Here is a 24,974-nt window from a genome sequence, read left to right on the forward strand (position 1 = left end):
CCCAGATTTGGCTTGCAGAGCTTCTAAGAGAAGCAAATTTTATCCGATCCGGCTGAAATTTGGTACATGATGCTAGTATATGGTCTTTAACAAACATGCAAAAACTGGTCCACATCGGTCCATAATTATATATAGCCCCCATATAAAGCGATCCCCAGATTTGGTTTGCGGAGCCTCTAATAGAAGCAAATTTCATCCGATCCAGCTGAAATTTGGTACATGGTGTAAGTAAAGGGTGATTCTTTTGAGGTTAGGATTTTCATGCATTAGTATTTGACAGATCACGTGGGATTTCAGACATGGTGTCAAAGAGAAAGATGCTCAGTATGCTTTGACATTTCATCATGAATAGACTTACTAACGAGCAACGCTTGCAAATCATTGAATTTTATTACCAAAATCAGTGGCAGAAAATCCGCTTTTTTATCGACAAATTTTGTTCAGCGATGAGGCTCATTTCTGGTTGAATGGCTACGTAAATAAGCAAAATTGCCGCATTTGGAGTGAAGAGCAACCAGAAGCCGTTCAAGAACTGCCCATGCATCCCGAAAAATGCACTGTTTGGTGTGGTTTGTACGCTGGTGGAATCATTGGACCGTATTTTTTCAAAGATGCTGTTGGACGCAACGTTACGGTGAATGGCGATCGCTATCGTTCGATGCTAACAAACTTTTTGTTGCCAAAAATGGAAGAACTGAACTTGGTTGACATGTGGTTTCAACAAGATGGCGCTACATGCCACACAGCTCGCGATTCTATGGCCATTTTGAGGGAAAACTTCGGAGAACAATTCATCTCAAGAAATGGACCGGTAAGTTGGCCACCAAGATCATGCGATTTGACGCCTTTAGACTATTTTTTGTGGGGCTACGTCAAGTCTAAAGTCTACAGAAATAAGCCAGCAACTATTCCAGCTTTGGAAGACAACATTTCCGAAGAAATTCGGGCTATTCCGGCCGAAATGCTCGAAAAAGTTGCCAAAAATTGGACTTTCCGAATGGACCACCTAAGACGCAGCCGCGGTCAACATTTAAATGAAATTATCTTCAAAAAGTAAATGTCATGGACCAATCTAACGTTTCAAATAAAGAACCGATGAGATTTTGCAAATTTTATGCGTTTTTTTTTTAAAAAAAAGTTATCAAGCTCTTAACAAATCACCCTTTATATGGTCTCTAACAACTATGCAAAAATTGGTCTACATCGGTCCATAATTATATATAGCCTCCATATAAACCGATCACCCGATTTGGCTTGCGGAGATTCTAGGAGAAGCAAATTTCATTCGATCTGGTTGAAATTTGGTACATAGTGTAAGTATATGGTCTCTAACAACCATGCAAAAATTGGTCAATGTCGGTCCATAATTATATATAGCCCCCATATAAACCGATCCCCAGATTTGGCTTGCGGAGCTTGTAAGAGAAGCAAATTTCATCCGATCCGGCTGAAATTTGGTACATGGTGTAAGAATATAGTCTCTAACAACTATGCAAAAATTGGTCCACATCGGTCTATAGTTATATATAGCCCCCATATAAACCGATCCCCAGATTTGGCTTGCGGAGCTTCTAATAGAAGCAAATTTCATCCGATATGGCTGAAATTTGGTACATGGTGTAAATATATGGTCTCTAAAAACTATGCAAAAATTGGTCCACATCGGTCCATAATTATATTTAGACCCCATATAAACCGATCCGGAGATTTGGTTTGCGGAGCCTCTAATAGAAGCAAATTTCATCCGATCCGGCTGAAATTTGGTACATGGTGTTAGTATATGGTCTCTCACAACCATGAAAAATTGTTCCAAATCGGTCCACAATTATATATAGCCCCCATATAAACCAATCCCCAGATTTGGCTTGCGGAGCCTCCAATAGAAGCAAATTTTATCCGATCCGGCTGAAATTTGGTACATGGTGCTAGTATATGGTTTTTAACAAACATGAAAAAATTGGTCCACATCGGTCCATAATTATATATAACCCCTATATAAACCGATCCCCTGATTTGAACTCCGGAACCTCTTGGAAGAGCAAATTTAATCCGATTCCGTTCAAATTTGGTACGTGGTGTTAGTATATTGTCTCTAACAACCATGCAAAACTTGGTCCATATCGGTCAATAATTATATATAGCCCCCATATAAAACGATCCCCAGATTTGACCTCCGGAATCTCTTGAAGGAGTAATTTTGTCAACATTTTATTTCTATATTCTGTAGAAAATTTTGACAAAATTTTCTACAGAAATAAAATTTTGAAAAAAATTCTATAGAAATAAAATTTGGCAAAATTTTCTATTGAAATAAAATTTTGACAATACTTTCTATAGTAATAAAATTTTGACAAAATTTTCTATAGTAATAAAATTTTGACAAAATTTTCTAATATTTTGATAGATTAATTTTGGCAATATGGACCAATTTTTGTGTGATTGCCCATCAGCTATAAATAACTGTAGACCGATATGGACCAATTTTTGCATGGCTGTTAGCGGCCATATACTAGCGCATTGTACCAAATTTCAACCGGATCGGATTAATTTTACTCCTCCAAGAGATTCCGGAGGTCAAATCTGGGGATCGTTTTATATGGGGGCTATATATAATTATTGACCGATATGGACCAAGTTTTGCATGGTTGTTAGAGACAATATACTAACACCACGTACCAAATTTGAACGGAATCGGATTAAATTTGCTCTTCCAAGAGGTTCCGGAGTACAAATCAGGGGATCGGTTTATATGGGGTCTATATATAATTTGGACCGATATTGACCAATTTTTGCATGGTTGTAAAATACCATATACTTACACCATGTACCAAATTTCAGCCGGATCGGATGAAATTTGCTTCTCTTAGAGGCTCCGCAAGCCAAATCTGGGGATTGGTTTATATGGGGGCTATATATAATTGTGGACCGATTTGGACCAATTTTCATGGTTGTGAGAGACCATATACTAACACCATGTACCAAATTTCAGCCGGATCGGATGAAATTTCAGACATGGTGTCAAAGAGAAAGATGCTCAGTATGCTTTGACATTTCATCATGAATAGACTTACTAACGAGCAACGCTTGCAAATCATTGAATTTTATTACCAAAATCAGTGGCAGAAAATCCGCTTTTTTATCGACAAATTTTGTTCAGCGATGAGGCTCATTTCTGGTTGAATGGCTACGTAAATAAGCAAAATTGCCGCATTTGGAGTGAAGAGCAACCAGAAGCCGTTCAAGAACTGCCCATGCATCCCGAAAAATGCACTGTTTGGTGTGGTTTGTACGCTGGTGGAATCATTGGACCGTATTTTTTCAAAGATGCTGTTGGACGCAACGTTACGGTGAATGGCGATCGCTATCGTTCGATGCTAACAAACTTTTTGTTGCCAAAAATGGAAGAACTGAACTTGGTTGACATGTGGTTTCAACAAGATGGCGCTACATGCCACACAGCTCGCGATTCTATGGCCATTTTGAGGGAAAACTTCGGAGAACAATTCATCTCAAGAAATGGACCGGTAAGTTGGCCACCAAGATCATGCGATTTGACGCCTTTAGACTATTTTTTGTGGGGCTACGTCAAGTCTAAAGTCTACAGAAATAAGCCAGCAACTATTCCAGCTTTGGAAGACAACATTTCCGAAGAAATTCGGGCTATTCCGGCCGAAATGCTCGAAAAAGTTGCCAAAAATTGGACTTTCCGAATGGACCACCTAAGACGCAGCCGCGGTCAACATTTAAATGAAATTATCTTCAAAAAGTAAATGTCATGGACCAATCTAACGTTTCAAATAAAGAACCGATGAGATTTTGCAAATTTTATGCGTTTTTTTTTTAAAAAAAAGTTATCAAGCTCTTAACAAATCACCCTTTATATGGTCTCTAACAACTATGCAAAAATTGGTCTACATCGGTCCATAATTATATATAGCCTCCATATAAACCGATCACCCGATTTGGCTTGCGGAGATTCTAGGAGAAGCAAATTTCATTCGATCTGGTTGAAATTTGGTACATAGTGTAAGTATATGGTCTCTAACAACCATGCAAAAATTGGTCAATGTCGGTCCATAATTATATATAGCCCCCATATAAACCGATCCCCAGATTTGGCTTGCGGAGCTTGTAAGAGAAGCAAATTTCATCCGATCCGGCTGAAATTTGGTACATGGTGTAAGAATATAGTCTCTAACAACTATGCAAAAATTGGTCCACATCGGTCTATAGTTATATATAGCCCCCATATAAACCGATCCCCAGATTTGGCTTGCGGAGCTTCTAATAGAAGCAAATTTCATCCGATATGGCTGAAATTTGGTACATGGTGTAAATATATGGTCTCTAAAAACTATGCAAAAATTGGTCCACATCGGTCCATAATTATATTTAGACCCCATATAAACCGATCCGGAGATTTGGTTTGCGGAGCCTCTAATAGAAGCAAATTTCATCCGATCCGGCTGAAATTTGGTACATGGTGTTAGTATATGGTCTCTCACAACCATGAAAAATTGTTCCAAATCGGTCCACAATTATATATAGCCCCCATATAAACCAATCCCCAGATTTGGCTTGCGGAGCCTCCAATAGAAGCAAATTTTATCCGATCCGGCTGAAATTTGGTACATGGTGCTAGTATATGGTTTTTAACAAACATGAAAAAATTGGTCCACATCGGTCCATAATTATATATAACCCCTATATAAACCGATCCCCTGATTTGAACTCCGGAACCTCTTGGAAGAGCAAATTTAATCCGATTCCGTTCAAATTTGGTACGTGGTGTTAGTATATTGTCTCTAACAACCATGCAAAACTTGGTCCATATCGGTCAATAATTATATATAGCCCCCATATAAAACGATCCCCAGATTTGACCTCCGGAATCTCTTGAAGGAGTAATTTTGTCAACATTTTATTTCTATATTCTGTAGAAAATTTTGACAAAATTTTCTACAGAAATAAAATTTTGAAAAAAATTCTATAGAAATAAAATTTGGCAAAATTTTCTATTGAAATAAAATTTTGACAATACTTTCTATAGTAATAAAATTTTGACAAAATTTTCTATAGTAATAAAATTTTGACAAAATTTTCTAATATTTTGATAGATTAATTTTGGCAATATGGACCAATTTTTGTGTGATTGCCCATCAGCTATAAATAACTGTAGACCGATATGGACCAATTTTTGCATGGCTGTTAGCGGCCATATACTAGCGCATTGTACCAAATTTCAACCGGATCGGATTAATTTTACTCCTCCAAGAGATTCCGGAGGTCAAATCTGGGGATCGTTTTATATGGGGGCTATATATAATTATTGACCGATATGGACCAAGTTTTGCATGGTTGTTAGAGACAATATACTAACACCACGTACCAAATTTGAACGGAATCGGATTAAATTTGCTCTTCCAAGAGGTTCCGGAGTACAAATCAGGGGATCGGTTTATATGGGGTCTATATATAATTTGGACCGATATTGACCAATTTTTGCATGGTTGTAAAATACCATATACTTACACCATGTACCAAATTTCAGCCGGATCGGATGAAATTTGCTTCTCTTAGAGGCTCCGCAAGCCAAATCTGGGGATTGGTTTATATGGGGGCTATATATAATTGTGGACCGATTTGGACCAATTTTCATGGTTGTGAGAGACCATATACTAACACCATGTACCAAATTTCAGCCGGATCGGATGAAATTTGCTTCTATTAGAGGCTCCGCAAACCAAATCATCGGATTGGTTTATATGGGGTCTAAATATAATTATGGACCGATGTGGACCAATTTTTGCATAGTTTTTAGAGACCATATATTTACACCATGTACCAAATTTCAGCCAAATCGGATGAAATTTGCTTCTATTAGAAGCTCCGCAAGCCAAATCTGGGGATCGGTTTATATGTGGGCAATATATAATTATGGACCGATGTGGACCAATTTTTGCATAGTTGTTAGAGACCATATACTTACACCATGTACCAAATTTCAGACGGATCGGATGAAATTTGCTTCTATTAGAGGCTCCGCAAACCCAATCTGGGGATCGGTTTATATGGGGGCTATATATAATTATGGACCGATGTGGACCAATTTTTGCATGGTTGTGAGAGACCATATACTTACACCATGTACCAAATTTCAGCCGGATCGGATGAAATTTGCTTCTATTAGAGGCTCCGCAAACCAAATCTGGGGATCGCTTTATATGGGGGCTATATATAATTGTGGACCAATTTTTGCATGGTTGTGACAGACCATATACTAGCACCATGTACCAAATTTCAGCCGGATCGGATAAAATTTGCTTCTCTTAGAAGCTCTGCAAGCCAAATCTGGGGATTGGTTTATATGGGGGCTATATATAATTGTGGACCAATTTTTGCATGGTTGTGACAGACCATATACTAGCACCATGTACCAAATTTCAACCGGATCGGATGAATTTTGGTCCTCCAAGAGGCTCCGCAAGTCAAATCTGAGAGTCGGTTGATATGGGGGCTATACGTAAAAGTGGTCCGATATGGCCCATTTTCAATACCATCCGACCTTCATCAGTAACAACTACTTGTGCCAAGTTTCAAGTCGATAGCTTGTTTCGTTCGGAAGTTAGCGTGATTGCAACAGACGGACGGACATGCTTAGATCGACTCAGAATTTCACCACGACCCAGAATATATATACTTTATGGGGTCTTAGAAAATTTTATTTCTATAGAAAATTGTGTAAAAATTTTAGTAATATAGAAAGTTTTGTCAAAATTTTATTTCTATAGAAAATTTTGTCAACATTTTATTTCTATAGAAAATTTTGTCAACATTTTATTTCTATAGAAAATTTTGTCAAAATTGTATTTCTATAGAAAATTTTGTCAAAATTTTATTTCTATAGAAAATTTTGTCAAACATTTTATTTCTATAGGAAATGTTGTCAAAATTTTATTTCAATAGAAAATTTTGTCAAAATTTTATTTCAATAGAAAATTTTGTCAAAATTTTATTTCTATAGAAAATTTTGTCAAACATTTTATTTCTATAAGAAATGTTGTCAAACGTTTATTTCTATAGAAAATGCTGTCGAACTGAATTAAAAACGTATTTAATCGGCCTTTTTATACCCTTCACCACTACTGTGGTACAGGGTATAATAAGTTTGTGCATTTGTACGTAACGCCAAGAAGGAGTAATCATAGACCAACCTTTTAGTATACGGATCGGCTTAGAATTAAATTCTGAGTCTATTTAGCGATGTCCGTCTGTCTGTCTGTTGATGTATTTTTGTGTGCAAAGTACAGCTCGCAGTTTTAGTCCGATTGTCCTAAAATTTGGTATAGGGTCCTGTTTCGGCTCAAAGACGATCCCTATTGATTTTGGAAAAAATCAGATCAGATTTAGATATAGCTTCCATATATATTTTTCACCGATCTGGTCATAATTGGCGTGTATATCAACCGATCTTCCTCAAATTCAGTACATCCGAATATTTTATGAGTCTCGAAAAACTTGCAAAATATCAGCCAAATCGGTTCAGATTTAGATATAGCTCCCATACATAGCTTTCGCCCGATATACACCCATTTGCCTACAGAGGTCAATTTTTTGCTCCGATTTAGTTGAAATTTTGCATAGGGAGTAAAATTAGCATTGTAACTATGCGTGAAATCGGTTCAGATTTGGATATATCTCCCATATATAGCTTTCGCCCGATTTACACTCATATGACCACAGAGGACAATTTTTAACTCCGATTTAGTTGAAATTTTGCACAGGGCGTAGAATTACCATTGTAGCTATGCGTGCCAAATTTGACATCGGTTCAGATTTATGTTTTTCTGATATATGTTTTTCTGATTTCGACAAAAATGGTCAAAATACCAACATTTTCCTTGTTAAATCGCCACTGCTTAGTCGAAAAGATGTAAAAATGACTCTAATTTTCCTAAACTTCTAATACATATATATCGAGCGATAAATCATAAATAAACTTTTGCGAAGTTTCCTTAAAATTGCTTCAGTTTTAAATGTTTCCCATATTTTTTTACTAAAATTGTGTTCCACCCTAGTGCATTAGCCAACTTAAATTTTGAGTCTATAGATTTGAAAAAGTCTATCAAATTCTGTCCAAATCGAGTGATATTTAAATGTATGTATTTGGGACAAACCTTTATATATAGCACCCAACACATTTGACGGATGTGATATGGTATCGAAAATTTAGATCTACAAAGTGGTGCAGGGTATAATATAGTCGGCCCCGCCCGACTTTAGACTTTTCTTACTTGTTTTGTTTTATCGACTAACTTACAATTTAAGGAAGTTTTAAGATACCTTGCCATCGGCAAGTGTTACCGCAACCCAAGTAATTCGATTCTTGATGACAGTATTTAGTAGAAGTTTCTACGCAATCCATGGTGGAGGGTACATTAGATTCGACCTGGCCGAACTTACGCCCGTATATACTTGTTTTAAATTAATTTCTTAATTAATCTTGATTATAAAAGTTAATTGTATGAAAAAATTTCAACTTTTTAATTGGAAATATTTTGGTGATCTTTTTTCTGTGTAGTTGGCCACAAATATCAATCGAATAAGGAGGTCACAATATGCTTCTCTAAAAAAATTCCTGCAACTTGGTCATATTCTCTGTCAAAATATATGTGCTTTCAAATATTGGCCCAAATAATGATTTAATAATCACTCTAAACAAGAGCTTAACAATGTAGTAAGCATTATTCGGATAATTTCACAGTAAATTTAAAAGTAAGTATTCGCTGAAAAACTAATTGTCCTTGAAAATTCAAAGCTGTTGGGTTGCTATGATATAATACATAAGCATAGAATTGAAAACCCAGCAAAAAACGCGTCGCCAAAAAAAGTTGTGAAAATGTTCTTTTGGGACCGGAAGTGGTGCAAAATTGGCGCAGAAGCAATTATTTTTACATGGGCTTGTCATAGGACGGAAGTCCACCATTTCAACAGCTGTTGCACTGAATTTGCATCACTTCTTAAGGTGTGATGCGAATCCAGTGATTTGGATGTGAATAAAGAAATTTTGTGATATTTTGACGAATAAATAATTTTAAAATTTTTTTTTTATGATTTTTAGTGCATGAAAACGCTCGTCTCGAATGTTTGACATCAAATACTTTTTTTCGGCAAAATTTAAATAATTTGCACTATTTTATTAATTTTTAATCGGTTTTTAACCCATTTGAAACAATAAAATTTTAAATTTCTCATTAAAAATATGAAAAAAGCGAGTTATAAACAAGTATATACGGCCGTAAGTTCGGCCAGGCTGAATCTTATGTACCCTCCACCATGGATTGCGTAGAAACTTCTACGAAAGACTGTCATCCACTAGCACAATGTATACTAGCACAATGTACTAAATTTCAACTAACTCGGATGAAATTTGCTCCTCCCTCCAAGAGGTTCCAAAACCAAATCTCGGGATCGGTTTATATAGGGGCTATATATGATTATGGACTGATATGGACCACTTTTGGCATGGTTGTTAAATATCATATACTACCACCACGTACCAAATTTCAACCAGATCGGATTAACTTTGCTTCTCCAAAAGGCACCGGAGGTCAAATATGGGGATCGGTTTATATGGGGGTTATATATAATTATGGACTGATATGAACCAATTCTGCATGGTTGTTGGATACCACACAGAAAATAATATTATAATTTTTGAGCTAACAATAAATTGTTGTTACAGAAATTTTTTAAGTTCAACAAAATTTTTGTTGATATAACAAAATGTTTGTTGATATAACAAAATTGGTTGCTAAAGTGACTAACATCGTAATTGTATTTACAAATTACGTTGTTAGCTCAAACTTAAACACAATTTTAATTGTATTGACAATCAAATTAATTGATATTTTTTGTGTGCATTTACTAACATCACGTACCAAATTTCAAACGAATCGGATGAATGTTGCTCTTCCAAGGGGCTCCGGAGGTCAAATCTGGGGATCGGTTTATATGGGGGCTATATATAATTATGGACCGATGTGGACCAATTTTTGCATGGTCATTAGAGACCATATACTAACACCGTGTACCGAATTTCAGCCGGATCGGATGAAATTTGCTTCTCTTAGAGGCTCCGCAAGCCAAATCTGGAGATCGGTTTATATGGGGGCTATATATGATTATGGACTGATATGGACCACTTTTGGCATAGTTGTTAAATATCATATACTACCACCACGTACCAAATTTCAACCAGATCGGATGAATTTTGCTTCTTCAAAAAGCACCAGAGGTCAAATCTGGGGATCGGTTTATATGGGGGCTATATATAATTGTGGACTGATATGAACCAATTCCAGCATAGTTGTTGGATACCATATACTAACACCACGTACCAAATTTCAACCGAATCGGATGAATTTTTCTCTTCCAAGGGGCTCCGGAGGTCAAATCTGGGGATCGGTTTATATGGGGGCTATATGTAATTATGGACCGATTTCGACCAATTTTTGCATGGTTATTAGAGACCATATACTTACACCATGTACCAAATTTCAGCCAGATCTAATGAAATTTGCTTCTCTTAGAGGCTGCGCAAGCCAAGTCGGGGGGATCGGTTTATATGGGGGCTATATATAATTGTGGACCGATGTGGACCAATTTTTGCATGGTTTTTGGAGACCATATACTAACACCATGTACCAAATTTCAACTGGATCGGATGAAATTTGCTTCTCTTAGAGGCTCCGCAAGCCAAATCTGGAGATCGGTTTATATGGGGGCTATATATGATTATGGACTGATATGGACCCCCAAATTTGGGGTCCGTTCATATGGGGGCTATACGTAAAATTGGACCGATATGGCCCATTTGCAATACAATCCGATCTACATCAATAACAACAACTTGTGCCAAGTTTCAAGTCGATAGCTTGTTTCGTTCGGAAGTTAGCGTGATTTCAACAGATGGACGGACGGACATGCTCAGATCGACTCAGAATTTCACAACGACCCAGAATATATATACTTTATGGGGTCTTAGGGCAATATTTCGATGTGTTACAAACGGAATGACAAAGTTAATATACCCCCACCCTATGGTGGAGGGTATAAAAATTGACTCAAATGAACTTCCTGTGCAGTTAAAATAAAGAACATCTTTGGGAGAACATTTTTGGAAGTATTTTTAAAGTTGTGCCTTAAGGAGAACTTCCAAAGTTTTTTGCTGGGAATGTATATGTATGTACTCGTATATGTGTTGGTATGTGGGCGAATGAAGCGATGTCCTTTTCTGGACTCACCATCCGTTTGTATTGCAATAATAAAAATACAAAATGCTCCAAAATATCCACTCGTTTTAAAGTGTCACTTTTACCCAAAAAAAAAAGAGTTAAAACAATAAACCCTTGAAATAAAATCTGTTGCTATTTGAACTCCCACTCATGGGAGGAAAAACACATTGACTGTTTTTGATGTTGGTAGCTCACATACAGCTACAATTTAAAAATAATAAAGAATGATGTTCCAAATGACCTTTATTACACTCGCAAAAAATGACAATGACTGAAACATCGAGGCTATATAAGATAGACCATAGAAAATATGAACATTTTAAGGCCAATTATTAGGTTAAAGCTAAAAAATAAATACATAGTTCAACTAGAAAATTTACTTTGTAAAGCTTTGAGTGACCAAGATTATCGATTGCCATGAAGCTCTTAGGAGAGCCATTATTTTATGTTTTTTTTTCATAATTTAGCGTCTGTCCTTTTGCAACATTTTTTTGCTGTGTCCACTAACAAATTTCTTTGGGTGTATAAAATGTTCTTTTTTCCCGCAGTCTATAGGAAAAACACTTCAAGAATCGTTTCACTTGTTGTCATGTTAGCTAAAAGGGTTAAGAAGTTACGTTTCGATGATATCTCGACCATCGCGTTTTTTTTCTGTCATTTTCCATTTCTGTAGCCAATGCCATCGTTAGGGGTATTACTAACAATATTGAGAGAGAAAAAAAAAAACAAAACAACAACTGGAGCAATCAAAAGATAACATTTTTAAAATATTTTGTTTGACTCTTCTGGAAGTGGTTCTTTGAAAATCCCTTTGATGCTTGGCAAAGGGGTTATGGGGGCATATAATTGTGACATTTCCAAAAAGAGAATCAAAAAAGAACTTTTTGGGATTAGTTTTAAAACCTAATAACAACATGAGATATATTTATACCCTGCGCCACACTGTGGAACAGGGTATTATAAGTTAGTGCCTATGTTTTTTTTAAATAAAAACCTTAAAGACTGTGAATTTTTAATGTTTATCCCCAATGGCAAAAAAATCTAAAACCTCTATAACTGTGAAACCTCTGGGATTTTTATAATTTTAAATTACGTATTGAAATTTCCTTATAACAATGGCGTTGAACTTTATACAACTCGGTTCATAATGGTTCATAATGTCACACAGCATTTGGCACTTCCGGTTGGCTTGTATATGTTTTGGCCACATTATGGCATTTGTGGAAATATGTCACAAACAAATCATGTACAAAAATTAAATGACACTATATATACTACAATTCACATGCACAAAACGACCCATACAACGTACAATATATACATCCACACTCATATAAATAGATATAACCACATAAATGTAGCTTATGGATAAGAATAATGAATAATAAACTCATATGCAGGTGTATATTAGGGTGGATCGAATGAAAATCTACGATAATGACAGTCAGACAAAATTTCCAATAGAAATAAAATTTTGCAATAATTTCCTATAGAAACGAAACTTTTAAAAAATTTCCTATAGAAATGAAATTTTAACAAAATTTTTCTATAGCAATGAAATTTTGCAAAAGTTTCATTTAGAAATGAAATTTTTTAAAAATTTCCTAAAAAAAAAATAAATAAATAAAAACTCTTTTAAAAATAAAATTTTTGAAAAATTTTCTGTAGGTATGGAATTTTTAAACACATTCTTATTGAAATGAAATTTTTCACAAATTTCCAATTTTTCAAAAATTTTCTATAGAAATAAAATTTTGAAAATTTTTCTATAGAAATAAAATTTTGACAAAATTTTCTATAGAAATAAAATTTTGGCAAAATTTTCTATAGAAATAAAATTTTGGCAAAATTTTCTATAGAAATAAAATTTTGACAAAATTTCCTATAGAAATAAAATTTTTATTCGTTTTGTTTGTTGTTGTTGGCTTCTCTTCAATAGTTATTGTTGTTTTCTTGATCTTGATCTTGAGCTTAAAGCCATGCATTGACTAAACTACAAGTGTAGCTTAACCAACAGAGGAAAAGTATGCTTGTCAAATTTATTTGGGCAAAGCCCTATAGACTGCAAGATGGTTGGATGTACAGCTGTTTCGGAATTACCACATTCCTCATCAGCATCCTCTACTTGCAGCAAAACTATCAACCAATTATCAGAATAAATTCGGGTAATTCACTCAACCCACAGTGAACTACACTTGAACCTCCCGAAAAAGGGTTTGATAGTCGGCTACTGCCTTTTCACAAAATTTTCTATAGAAATAAAATTTTGACAAAATTTTCTAAAGAAATACAATTTTGACAAAATTTTCTAAAGAAATAAAATTTTGACAACATTTTCTATAAAAATAAAATTTTTACGAAATTTTCTAAAGAAATAAAATTTTGACAAAATTTTCTATGAAAATAAAATTTTGACATAATTTTCTATAGAAATAAAATTTTGACATAATTTTCTATAGAAATAAAATTTTGACAAAATTTTCCATAGAAATAAAATTTTTCAAAAATTTCTATAGACATGAAAATTTGCAAAAATTTCCTATAAAAATTAAACTTTTGAAAAATTTCTTATAAAAATTTAATTTTTAAAAAATTTCCGATAGGTGTGGAATTTTTGAACAATTTCTTATTGAAATGAAATTTTTCAAAAATTTCCTATAGAGATGATAATTTTCAAAAATTTCATATTGAAATAACAATTTGAAAATTTCCTATAGAAATAAAATTTTGGTATAATTTTCAATAGAAATAAAATTTTGACAAAATTTTCTATTGAAATAAAATTTTGCCAAAATTTTCTATAGAAATACAATTTTGACAAAATTTTCCATAGAAATACAATTTTGATAAAATTTTCTATAGAAATAATTGTGACAAAATTTTCTATTGCAAAAAAAAGTGTTGACAAAATTTCTATAGAAATAAAATTTTGCAAACATTTTTATAGAATAAAAATTTTGACATATTTTTCTATTGAAATAAAATTTTGACATATTTTGCTATTGAAATAAAATTTTGACAAAATTTTCTGTAGAAATAAAATGTTGACAAAATTTTCTATAGAAATACAATTTTGACAAAATTTTCTATAGAAATACAATTTTGACAAAATTTGCTACAGAAACGATATTTTGAAAAAAAAAAATTTCAATAGAAATGAAATTTTGACAAAATTTTCTATAGAAATAAAATTTTCACAAAATTTTCTATAGATATAAAATGTTGACAAAATACTCTAAAGAAATACAATTTTGACAAAATTTTCTAAAGAAATCAAATGGGGACAAAATTTTCTAAAGAAATAAAATTTTGACAACATTTTCTATAAAAATAAAATTTTGACATAATTTTCTATAGAAATAAAATTTTGACAAAATTTTCCTTAGAAATAAAAGTTTTCAAAAATTTCTATAGAAATGAAATTTAGCAAAAATTTCATATAAAAATTAAACTTTTGAAAAATTTCTTATAAAAATTTAATTTTTAACAAATTTCCTTTAGGTGTGGAATTTTTGAGCAATTTCTTATTGAAATGAAATTTTTCAAAAATTTCCTATAGAGATGATAATTTTCAAAATTTCCTATTGAAATAAAATTTTGATAAAATTTTCTATAGAAATAAAATTTTGCCAAAATTTTCTATTGAAATAAAATTTTGACAAAATTTTCCATAGAAATTAAATTTTCTATAGAAATACAATTTTGACAAAATTTTCTATAGAAAAACAATTTTGATAAAATTTTCTATAGAAATAATTTTGACAAAATTTTCTATTGAAAAAAAAAAATTGACAAAATTTCTATAGAAATAAAATTTTGCAAACATTTGTATAGAATTAAAATTTTGACATATTTTTCTATTGAAATAAAATTTTGACAAAATTTTCTGTAGAAAAAAAATGTTGACAAAATTTTCTATAGAAATACAATTTGGACAAAATTTTCTATAGAAATACAATTTTGACAAAATTTTCTATAGAAATACAATTTTGACAAAATTTTCTATAGAAATACAATTTTGACAAAATTTCCTACAGAAACGATATGTTGAAAAAAAATTTCTATAGAAATACAATTTTGACAAAATTTTCTATAGAAATAAAATTTTACAAAAATTTCCTATAAAAATGAAACTTTTGAACATTTTTTTATAAAAATTTCCTATAGGTATTGAATGTTTCAAAAATTTCCTATAGAGATGATAATTTTCAAAAATTTCCTACAGAAATGAAATTTTGAAAAAAATTGTCAAAATTTTGAAAAAAATTCCTACAGAATTGAACTTTCGACCAAATTTCCTATAGATAAGAAATTTTGACAAAAATTTCTATAGAAATAATTTTTTTCAAAAATTTCTATCGAAATGAAATTTAGCAAAAATGTCGTATAAAAATGAAACATTTGAAAAATTTCTTATAAAAATTTAATTTTTGAAAAATTTCCTATATGTATGGAATTTTTGAACAATTTATTATTGAAATGAAATTTTTCAAAAATTTCCTATGGAAATTAAATTTTGAAAAAATTTGCTATAGAAATGAAATTTTGACAAATTTTCTATGGAAATGAAATTTTGACAAAATTTTCTATAGAAATAACATTTTGACATAATTTTCTATAGAACTAAAATTTAGACAAAATTTTCTACAGAAATAAAATTTTGCAAAAATTTCCTATAAAAATGAAACTTTTGAACAATTTTTTATAAAAATTTTCTATAGAATTTTTCACAAATTTCCTATAGAGATGATCATTTTCAAAAATTTCCTACAGAAATGAAATTTTGAAAAAAAATCTCATAGAAATAAAATTTTGAAAAAAATTCCTACGGAAATGAAATTTCGACCAAATTTCCTACACGGATGAAAAATAATGTTTTTCATATGTTTGGCTATAAACATTATATGTTTGGAACACAAATTTTTAAACACAATATTTTTGAGTGCAAGCATATAATGTTCATAAACTACCATAACATGTTTGGGACATATATGTTAGAACATATTATGTTTGGGACATAAAATGTTTGTAAATATAATATGCTTGGATGCAAACATATATTAATTTAGAAATAGCCTATAAACATATATGTGTTTAGTAGCTTGGAGCGCTATTTAACAGGGAGCGATATTGAATTAAGTTGGTGGTTGTTGCTTACAAAATTAACATTTTATTTTTCCTTGGGCAATTGATCAGCTACTTCTTTGATCCTTACAAACTGTGTGGTCAGCTGTTCGAATTCCCGTCCGGCAAAAGGTAAAATTAAAATAAAAAAAAATTGAATAATTTCTTCTAGAATGTTTGTATTACAGAAAAAGGTGCTAAGAACTAAAAAATGTCGTGGAAGTGAGAAAGATGTGGGGGAATATACAATTAGGCAGAAACAAAATTTTGAGCATTCAGGTCGAAAGCCTATGTTGTTAGCACCTATATTACCTGTTTATTTTCATAATTAATTATGATTGTAAATAAATAAATAAATAAAATTTTGAGCACAATATTGTTTGGGAGAATTTTTTTAAGCATATAATATTTTTGGGTGCAAAATGCTTCCAAACATATTATATGTTCACAAAATAACATATTGTTTTTTGGAAGACAACATTATTGAATTTGGATGCAAAAATACAAAATGTTTGGAAGTTAGACTACCCAAACATATATTGTTTAGACCAATATGCTTTCAAACATATTATATATTGGAAGAGATCAAACATATAAATGTTTGGGCAATACCCAAAAATGTATATGCTTGAAGCAAAATATGTTTGGGAGTATATGTTACAGAAGCGATTTTTTATGAGGGTGTATAGATAAGAAATTTTGACAAAATTTCCTATTGAAATGAAATTTTGACAATATTTCCTATAGAATTGAAATTTTAAGAAAAAATCTTATAAAAATGAAATTTTAAGGAAATTGTATCAACCGTGAATTGTACACGGATGAAAAAGGCTGTTTTTCATATGTTTGGCTATAAACATTATATGTTTGGAACACAAATTTTTAAACACAATATTTTTGAGTGCAAGCATATAATGTTCATAAACTAGCATAACATGTTTGGGACATATATGTTAATATGTTAGAACATATTATGTTTGGGACATAAAATGTTTGTAAATATAATATGCTTGGATGCAAACATATATTAATTTAGAAATAGCCTATAAACATATATGTGTTTAGTAGCTTGGAGCGCTATTTAACAGGGAGCGATATTGAATTAAGTTGGTGGTTGTTGCTTGTTATTACAAAATTAACATTTTATTTTTCCTTGGGCAATTGATCAGCTACTTCTTTGATCCTTACAAACTGTGTGGTCCGCTGTTCGAATCCCCGTCCGGCAAAAGGTAAAATTAAAATAAAAAAAATCATACAATTGAATAATTTCTTCTACAATGTTTATATTACAGAAAAAGGTGCTAAGAACTAAAAAATGTCGTGGAAGTGAGAAAGATGTGGGGGAATATACAATTAGGCAGAAACAAAATTTTGAGCATTCAGGTCGAAAGCCTATGTTGTTAGCATCTATATTACCTGTTTATTTTCATAATTCATTATGATTGTAAATAAATAAATAAATAAAATTTTGAGCACAATATTGTTTGGGAGAATTTTTTTAAGCATATAATATTTTTGGGTGCAAAATGCTTCCAAACATATTATATGTTCACAAAATAACATATTGTTTTTTGGAAGACAACATTATTGAATTTGGATGCAAAAATACAAAATGTTTGGAAGTTAGACTACCCAAACATATATTGTTTAGACCAATATGCTTTCAAACATATTATATATTGGAAGAGATCAAACATATAAATGTTTGGGCAATACCCAAAAATGTATATGCTTGAAGCAAAATATGTTTGGGAGTATATGTTACAGAAGCGATTTTTTATGAGGGTGTATAGATAAGAAATTTTGACAAAATTTCCTATTGAAATGAAATTTTGACAATATGAAATGAAATTTTAAGGAAATTGTATCAACCGTGAATTGTAGTCAAAATTTCGTATAGAAATGAATTTCGATAAATTTTCCCAACTAACTACCCTAACATTTTGAATTTTCATTGTAGGGTCCTCCGATAATATACGAGTAAAGAAATTCTGTTTTTGTCACGATTTCATTTCTGTTGCTTTCATTTTTATCACAAAATAAAAAAGGAAACAAAAAAAAAAAAACAAAAACTGTTGGAAAAATCACATTTTCATATCTTTCTTTATGTTTATTATTTATTTCTACTATCACAAAAGACTACAGAAAAAAGGACCAATACTGACAGTAGTCCAGTAGTTAACTGTACTTCAGACCAGTCGGGAACAACAATTTTGTTAACAAATAAATTTCAAGAACATACGTCGACTTTAACACAAAACGAATTGGGGGAAAAGCGAAAAAACGAGTAAAAATATTATTTATGAAATAGCCAAGAAAAGATAGACAGACCAATGTCAACTAACTAACGGAAGAGATCCCTTAAGGGAGAAAAAAATATCAAAACCATAGCATAGGACGCAAATGCCAAAAAACGAAAGGGTGTCATATATAGGGGAGATGGTAAAAGTAGCAAAAAAATTTATTAAATTGGTAAATTAGTCTAGTACTCGACTCTTAATAAAATATAGAACATTTCTGAAAAAAAAATTTTCTATAGAAAATTGTATTTCTATAGATAATGTTTGCAAATTTTTTTAGAAAATTTTGTCAAAATTTTATTCCTATAGAAAATTTTTTTCAAAATTTCATTTCTATAGGAAATTTTTGTTCTATAGAAAACTTTTGCAAAATTTTATTTATATAAAATTTTTTTTGCAAAATTTTATTTCTATAAAAAAATTTTATTTCTATAGAAAATTTTGTCAAAATTTTAATTCTATAGAAAATTTTGTCAAAATTTTATTTCTATAGAAATTTTTTTTCAGAATCTTATTACTAAAGAAAACTTTTACAAAAATTTGTTTCTATAGAAAATGTTTGCAATTTTTGTTATAGAAAATTCTTGCATAATTTTATTTCTATAGACAACTTTTGCAAAATTTTATTTCTATAACAAAATTTGGAAAATTTTATTTCTATAGAAAATTTTTGCAAAATCTGATTTCTTTAGAAAGTTTTGTCAAAATTTTATTTCTATAGAGATTTTTGTCAATATTTTATTTCTATTGAAAATTTTGTCAAAACTTTATTTTTATAGAAAATTTTTGCAAAATTTTATTTCTATAGATAATTTTTGCAAAATTTTGTTTTTTTTTTAGAAAATTTTCTCAAAAGTTTATTCCTATAGAAAATTTTTGCAAAATTTCTGCAGAATTTTTTTTATAGAAAATTTTACCAAAATTTTATTTCTATAGATTTTTTTGCAGAATCTTATTTCTAAAGTAAATGTTGCCAAAATTTATTTCTATAGAAAATTTTTGCAATTTTTTTCTATAGAAAATTCTTGCATAATTTTATTTCTATAGAAAACTTTTGCAAAATTTTATTTCTATAAAAAAAATGTTTGCAAAATTTTATTTCTATAGAAAAATTTTGCAAAATCTGATTTCTATAGAAAGTTTTGTCAAAATTTTATTTCTATAGACATTTTTGATAAAAAATTTTGTCAAAATTTTATTTCTATAGAAAATCATCATCTAGCATAATTTTATTTCTATAGAAAACTTTTGCAAAATTTTATTTCTCTAAAAAAATTTTTGCAAAATTTTATTTCTTTGAAAATTTTTGCAAAATCTTATTTCTATAGAAAGTTTTGTCAAAATTTTTGTTCTATTGAAAATTTTTGCAAAATTTTATATCTATTGAAAATTTTGACAAATTTTTATTTCTATTAAAAATTATTGCAAAATTTTTTTTCTATAGATAATTTTTGCAAAATTTTATTTCTTCAAAAATAAAAAAAAAACTTAAGTAAATTTAAAAATTTCACAATTCGTGTTATTGAAAGTTATAACAAGCCTTTTAGGGTTTCCGCTTGTTAACGTATAGTGTCCTCGAAATACAAATTTGTATCCAAATTCCTGTAACTTGTCTTGCGAGGGGAACAAATGATTATTTCACTGCAGTCTCTGTTCTTGTTTTCTTGTTTTGATGATTTTCGCAAATTTCTATTTCTTGCGGTTCTATTTTTATACCCACCACCATAGGATGGGGGGTATATTAACTTTGTCATTCCGTTTGTAACACATCGAAATATTGCTCTAAGACCCCATAAAGTATATATATTCTGGGTCGTGGTGAAATTCTGAGTCGATCTGAGCATGTCCGTCCGTCCGTCCGTCTGTTGAAATCACGCTAACTTCCGAACGAAACAAGCTATCGACTTGAAACTTGGCACAAGTAGTTGTTATTGCTGTAGGTCGGATGGTATTGCAAATGGGCCATATCGGTCCACTTTTACGTATAGCCCCCATATAAACGAACCCCAAAATTTGGCTTGCGAGGCCTCTAAGAGAAGCAAAATTCATCCGATCCGGCTGCATTTTGGTACATGGTGTTAGTATATGGTCTCTAACAACCATGCAAAAATTGGTCCACATCGGTCCATAATTATATATAGCCCCCATATAAACCGATCCCCCGATTTGGTTTGCGAGGCCCCTAAGAGAAGCAAATTTCATCCGATCCGGCTGAAATTTGGTACATGGTGTCAGTATATGGTCTCTAACAACCATGCAAAAATTGGTCCACATCGGTCCATAATTATATATAGCCCCCATATAAACCGATCCCCCCATTTGGCTTGCGAGGCCTCTAAGAGAAGCGAATTTCATCCGATCCGGCTGAAATTTGGTACATGGTGTTAGTATATGGTCTCTAACAACCATGCAAAAATTGGTCCACATCGGTCCATAATTATATATAGCCCCCATATAAACCGATCCCCCGATTTGGCTTTCGAGGCCTCTAAGAGAAGCAAATTTCATCCGATCCGGCTGAAATTTGGTACATGGTGTTAGTATATGGTCTCTAACAACCATGCAAAAATTGGTCCACATCGGTCCATAATTATATATAGCCCCCATATAAACCGATCCTCCGATTTGGCTTGCGAGGCCTCTAATAGAAGCAAATTTCATCCGATCCGGCTGAAGTTTGGTACGTGATGTTAGTATATGGTCTCTAACAACCATGCAAAAATTGGTCCACATCGGTTCATAATTATATAGCCTCCATATAAACCGATCACCAGATTTGACCTCCAGAACCCCTTGGAAGACCAAAATTCATCTGATTCAGTTGAAATTTGGTACGTGGTGTTAATATATGGCCTCAAACTCCCATGCAAAAATTGGTCGATATCGGTCCATAATTATATATAGGCCCCATATAAACCCATCCCCAGATTTGACCTCCAGAGCCCCTTGGAAGGGCAAAATTCTTCCCATTCGGTTGGAATTTGGTACGTGATGTTGGTATATGGTATCCAACAACCATGCAGGAATTGGTTCCTATCAGTCCATAATTATATATAGCTCCCATATAAACCGATCCCCAGATTTGACCTCCGGTGCCTTTTGGAGAAGCAAAATTCATCCGATCTGCTTGAAATTTGGTACGTGGTGGTAGTATATGATATTTAACAACCATGCCAAAAGTGGTCCGTATCAGTCCATAATCGTGCATAGCCCCATATAAACCGATCCCGAGATTTGGTTTTGGAACCTCTTGGAGGAGCAAATTTAATACGAGTGAGTTGAAATTTGGTACATTGTGCTAGTATATAGTCGTTAACAACCATGCCTAACTAGGTCCATATCGGTCTATAGTTATATATGGCCCTCAGATAAATCGATCCCCAATCACACAAAAATTGGTCCATATCAAGTTCATAATTGTATATAGCCCCCATATAAGCGACCCCCATATTTCAATTCTGGCTCTCTACGTACAAAAAGTCCATATCGATTCGTAATTATTTGTAGACTTAACTATACATAACTTTTTTGTCTAATATATACCATGTATGGACTAAATCACAATTTAGAAAACGATGTTAAGAAGTTTTAAGATACCACAATCCAAGTAATTCGATTGTGGATGATAGTCTTTCGTAGAAGTTTCTACGCAATCCATGGTGGTGGGTACATAAGATTCGGCCTGGCCGAACTTGCGGCCTTATATACTTGTTCACATTTTGTTTAAGGGTCCCATTTGAGGGCCACTTCCTTTTACTCTATTCCCCATGGTTTGGTCTGATTGGTCACATCAAAAGTAATCTACTCAAATAACAGCAATTCAAACTGATATGTGTACGCTCATCATAAACTTGATTATGAACATTTCATTTTGATGGTCTCTCTAAACCCCTCCAAAAAAATAAAAAATATGAGCAGACAAACAAAATGGGACAATGAAGTGAAATAGAAAAAAATCGGTTTTTTTTGTGCAACAATATTAAAGTTTAAAATATTGCCAAGAGTTCGTATATGAGAGTAGATAAAATTTGTATAAGGGATCATAACTTCCATTTTAAGGCTAACAACTTACACAGTTTGATAGATGTGATTCATCTAGAGCATTTAAAAGACTTACAGATGTTGGGCACGATGCCAAAGGGCAGTACGAGTAGACACAAAATAAGCCTGAATTAAAAAATGTGATAGTATGGAGAAAAACTTATTTTGGCCATAACTTCTTAAATATGCGTCCTAGAGAAAAAAGGATCTCAATTCGTTACCAAAAAATCAATAATTCTGGAAAAAATTAATCAAAAATTATATGAAAACCTTATGTTAATCCTAGCTCCTTAAATATGCGTCCTAGAGCGAAAGGTCGTTAATTCGTGACCATCCCTTAAAAAATCAAAATTTCGATGAAAATCTTTGAAAATTTCAAATTTTTATATGAAAAACTTATTTTGGCCACAACTCCTAAAAGATGTGTCCTAGAGGGAAATGGACCTCAATTCGTGACCATCTCCAAAACAAAAAATCAATGAAAATCCTCGAAAAATTAAAATTTTTATGCGGAAAACTTATTTTGGTCATAATTTCTTAAATATGCGTCCTAGAGCAAAAAGGACCTCAATTCGTAACCACCCCCAAAAAATCACAATTTCCATCGAATTCCGCGAAAAAATTAAATTTTTATATGAAAAATTTATTTTGGCCATAACTTCTTAAATATGCGTCCTAGAGCCAAAAGGACGTTAATTCGTGACCACCACCAAAAATACAAATTCGATGAAAATTCTCGAAAAATTAAATTTTCTATATGAAAAACTTATTTTGGCCATAACTCCTTAAATATGCGTCCTAGTTCGAAAATACCTCAATTCGTGACCACCCCCAAAAAATTAAAATTTCGATGAAAATCCTCGAAAAATTCAAATTTTTATATCATAAACTTATTTTGGCCATAACTCCTTAATTATTCGTTCTAGAGGGAAAAATACCACGATTCTTGACAATCTCAAAAAATCTAAATTTCGGTCGAAATCGTCGAAAAATTAAAATTTTTATTAGAAAAGCGTTAAACGAAAAGGACCTTAATTCGTTATCACACCCAAAATATCAAAATTTCGATGAAAATCCTTAAAAATTTCAAATTTTTATATGAAACACTTATTTTGGCCACAACTCCTAAAAGATGCGTCCTAGAGGGAAATGGACCTCAATTCGTGACCATCTCCAAAACAAAAAAATCGATGAAAATTCTCGAAAAATTAAAATTTTTATGCGGAAAACTTATTTTGGTCATAATTCCTTAAATATGCTATGCGTCCTAGAGCAAAAAGGACCTCAATTCGTGACCACCCCCAAAAAATCACAATGTCCATCAAATTCCGCGAAAAATTCAAATTTTTATATGAAACATTTGTTTTGGCCATAACTCCTTAAATATGCGTCCTACAGCGAAAAGGACCTCAATTCGTGACCACCCCCAAAAAATCACAATTTCGGTCGAAATCCTCGAAAAATTAAAATTTTTTATTAGAAAAGCGTTAAACGAAAATGACCTTAATTCGTTATCACACCCAAAAAATCAAAATTGCGATGCAAATCCTCGAAAAAATCAAATTTTTATATAAAAAACTTATTTTGGCCAGAACTCGTTAAATATGCGTCCTAGTGCGAAAAATACCTCGATTCGTGACCACCCCAAAAAAATAACATTTCAATGAAAATCCTCGAAAAATTCAAAGTTTTATATGCAAAACTTATTTTGGCTATAACTCCTTAAATATGCGTCCTAGAGTGAAAATGTTCTCAATTCGTGACCACCCCCCAACAATAAAATTCTCGAAAAATTAAAATTTTTATATGAAAAACTTATTTTAGCTATACTCCTTAAATATGCGTTTAAGAGCGAAAAGGACCTTAATTCATGACCACCCCGAAAAAATTAAAATTTTGTTGAAAATTCTTGAAAAATTAAAATTTTTATATGAAATACATATCTTGGCTATAACTCCTAAAATATGGGTCCTAGAGCGAAAAGGACCTTAATTCGTGATCACCCCCAAAAAATCAAAATTTCGATGAAAATCCTTGAAAATTTCAAATTTTTATATGAAAAACTTATTTTAGCCATAACTCACTACTTAAATATGCATCCTAGTGCGAAAAATACCTCAATTCTTGACCACCCCCAAAAAATCAAAATTTCAGTGAAAAACTTATTTTGTCCATACCTCCTTAAATATGCGTCTTAGAGCGAAAAGGACCT

General features: G+C 31.9%; 1 protein-coding gene across 2 annotated transcripts in view; it reads left to right on the top strand.

The window, feature by feature from the left end:
- The window catches only part of Trim9 (E3 ubiquitin-protein ligase Trim9), a 751,598-nt gene that overhangs the window by 3,474 nt on the left and 723,150 nt on the right, over positions 1–24,974 (top strand). For both annotated transcript variants that reach the window (XM_075297069.1, XM_075297070.1), the window contains exon 2: positions 8,582–8,775. The gene's annotated coding sequence lies outside the window, so the exon portion shown is untranslated. The remainder of the gene's footprint in view (positions 1–8,581; positions 8,776–24,974) is intronic.

This window comes from Haematobia irritans, chromosome 2, assembly GCF_050003625.1.
Source record: "Haematobia irritans isolate KBUSLIRL chromosome 2, ASM5000362v1, whole genome shotgun sequence".
Classification (NCBI taxonomy): Eukaryota; Metazoa; Arthropoda; class Insecta; order Diptera; family Muscidae; genus Haematobia; species Haematobia irritans.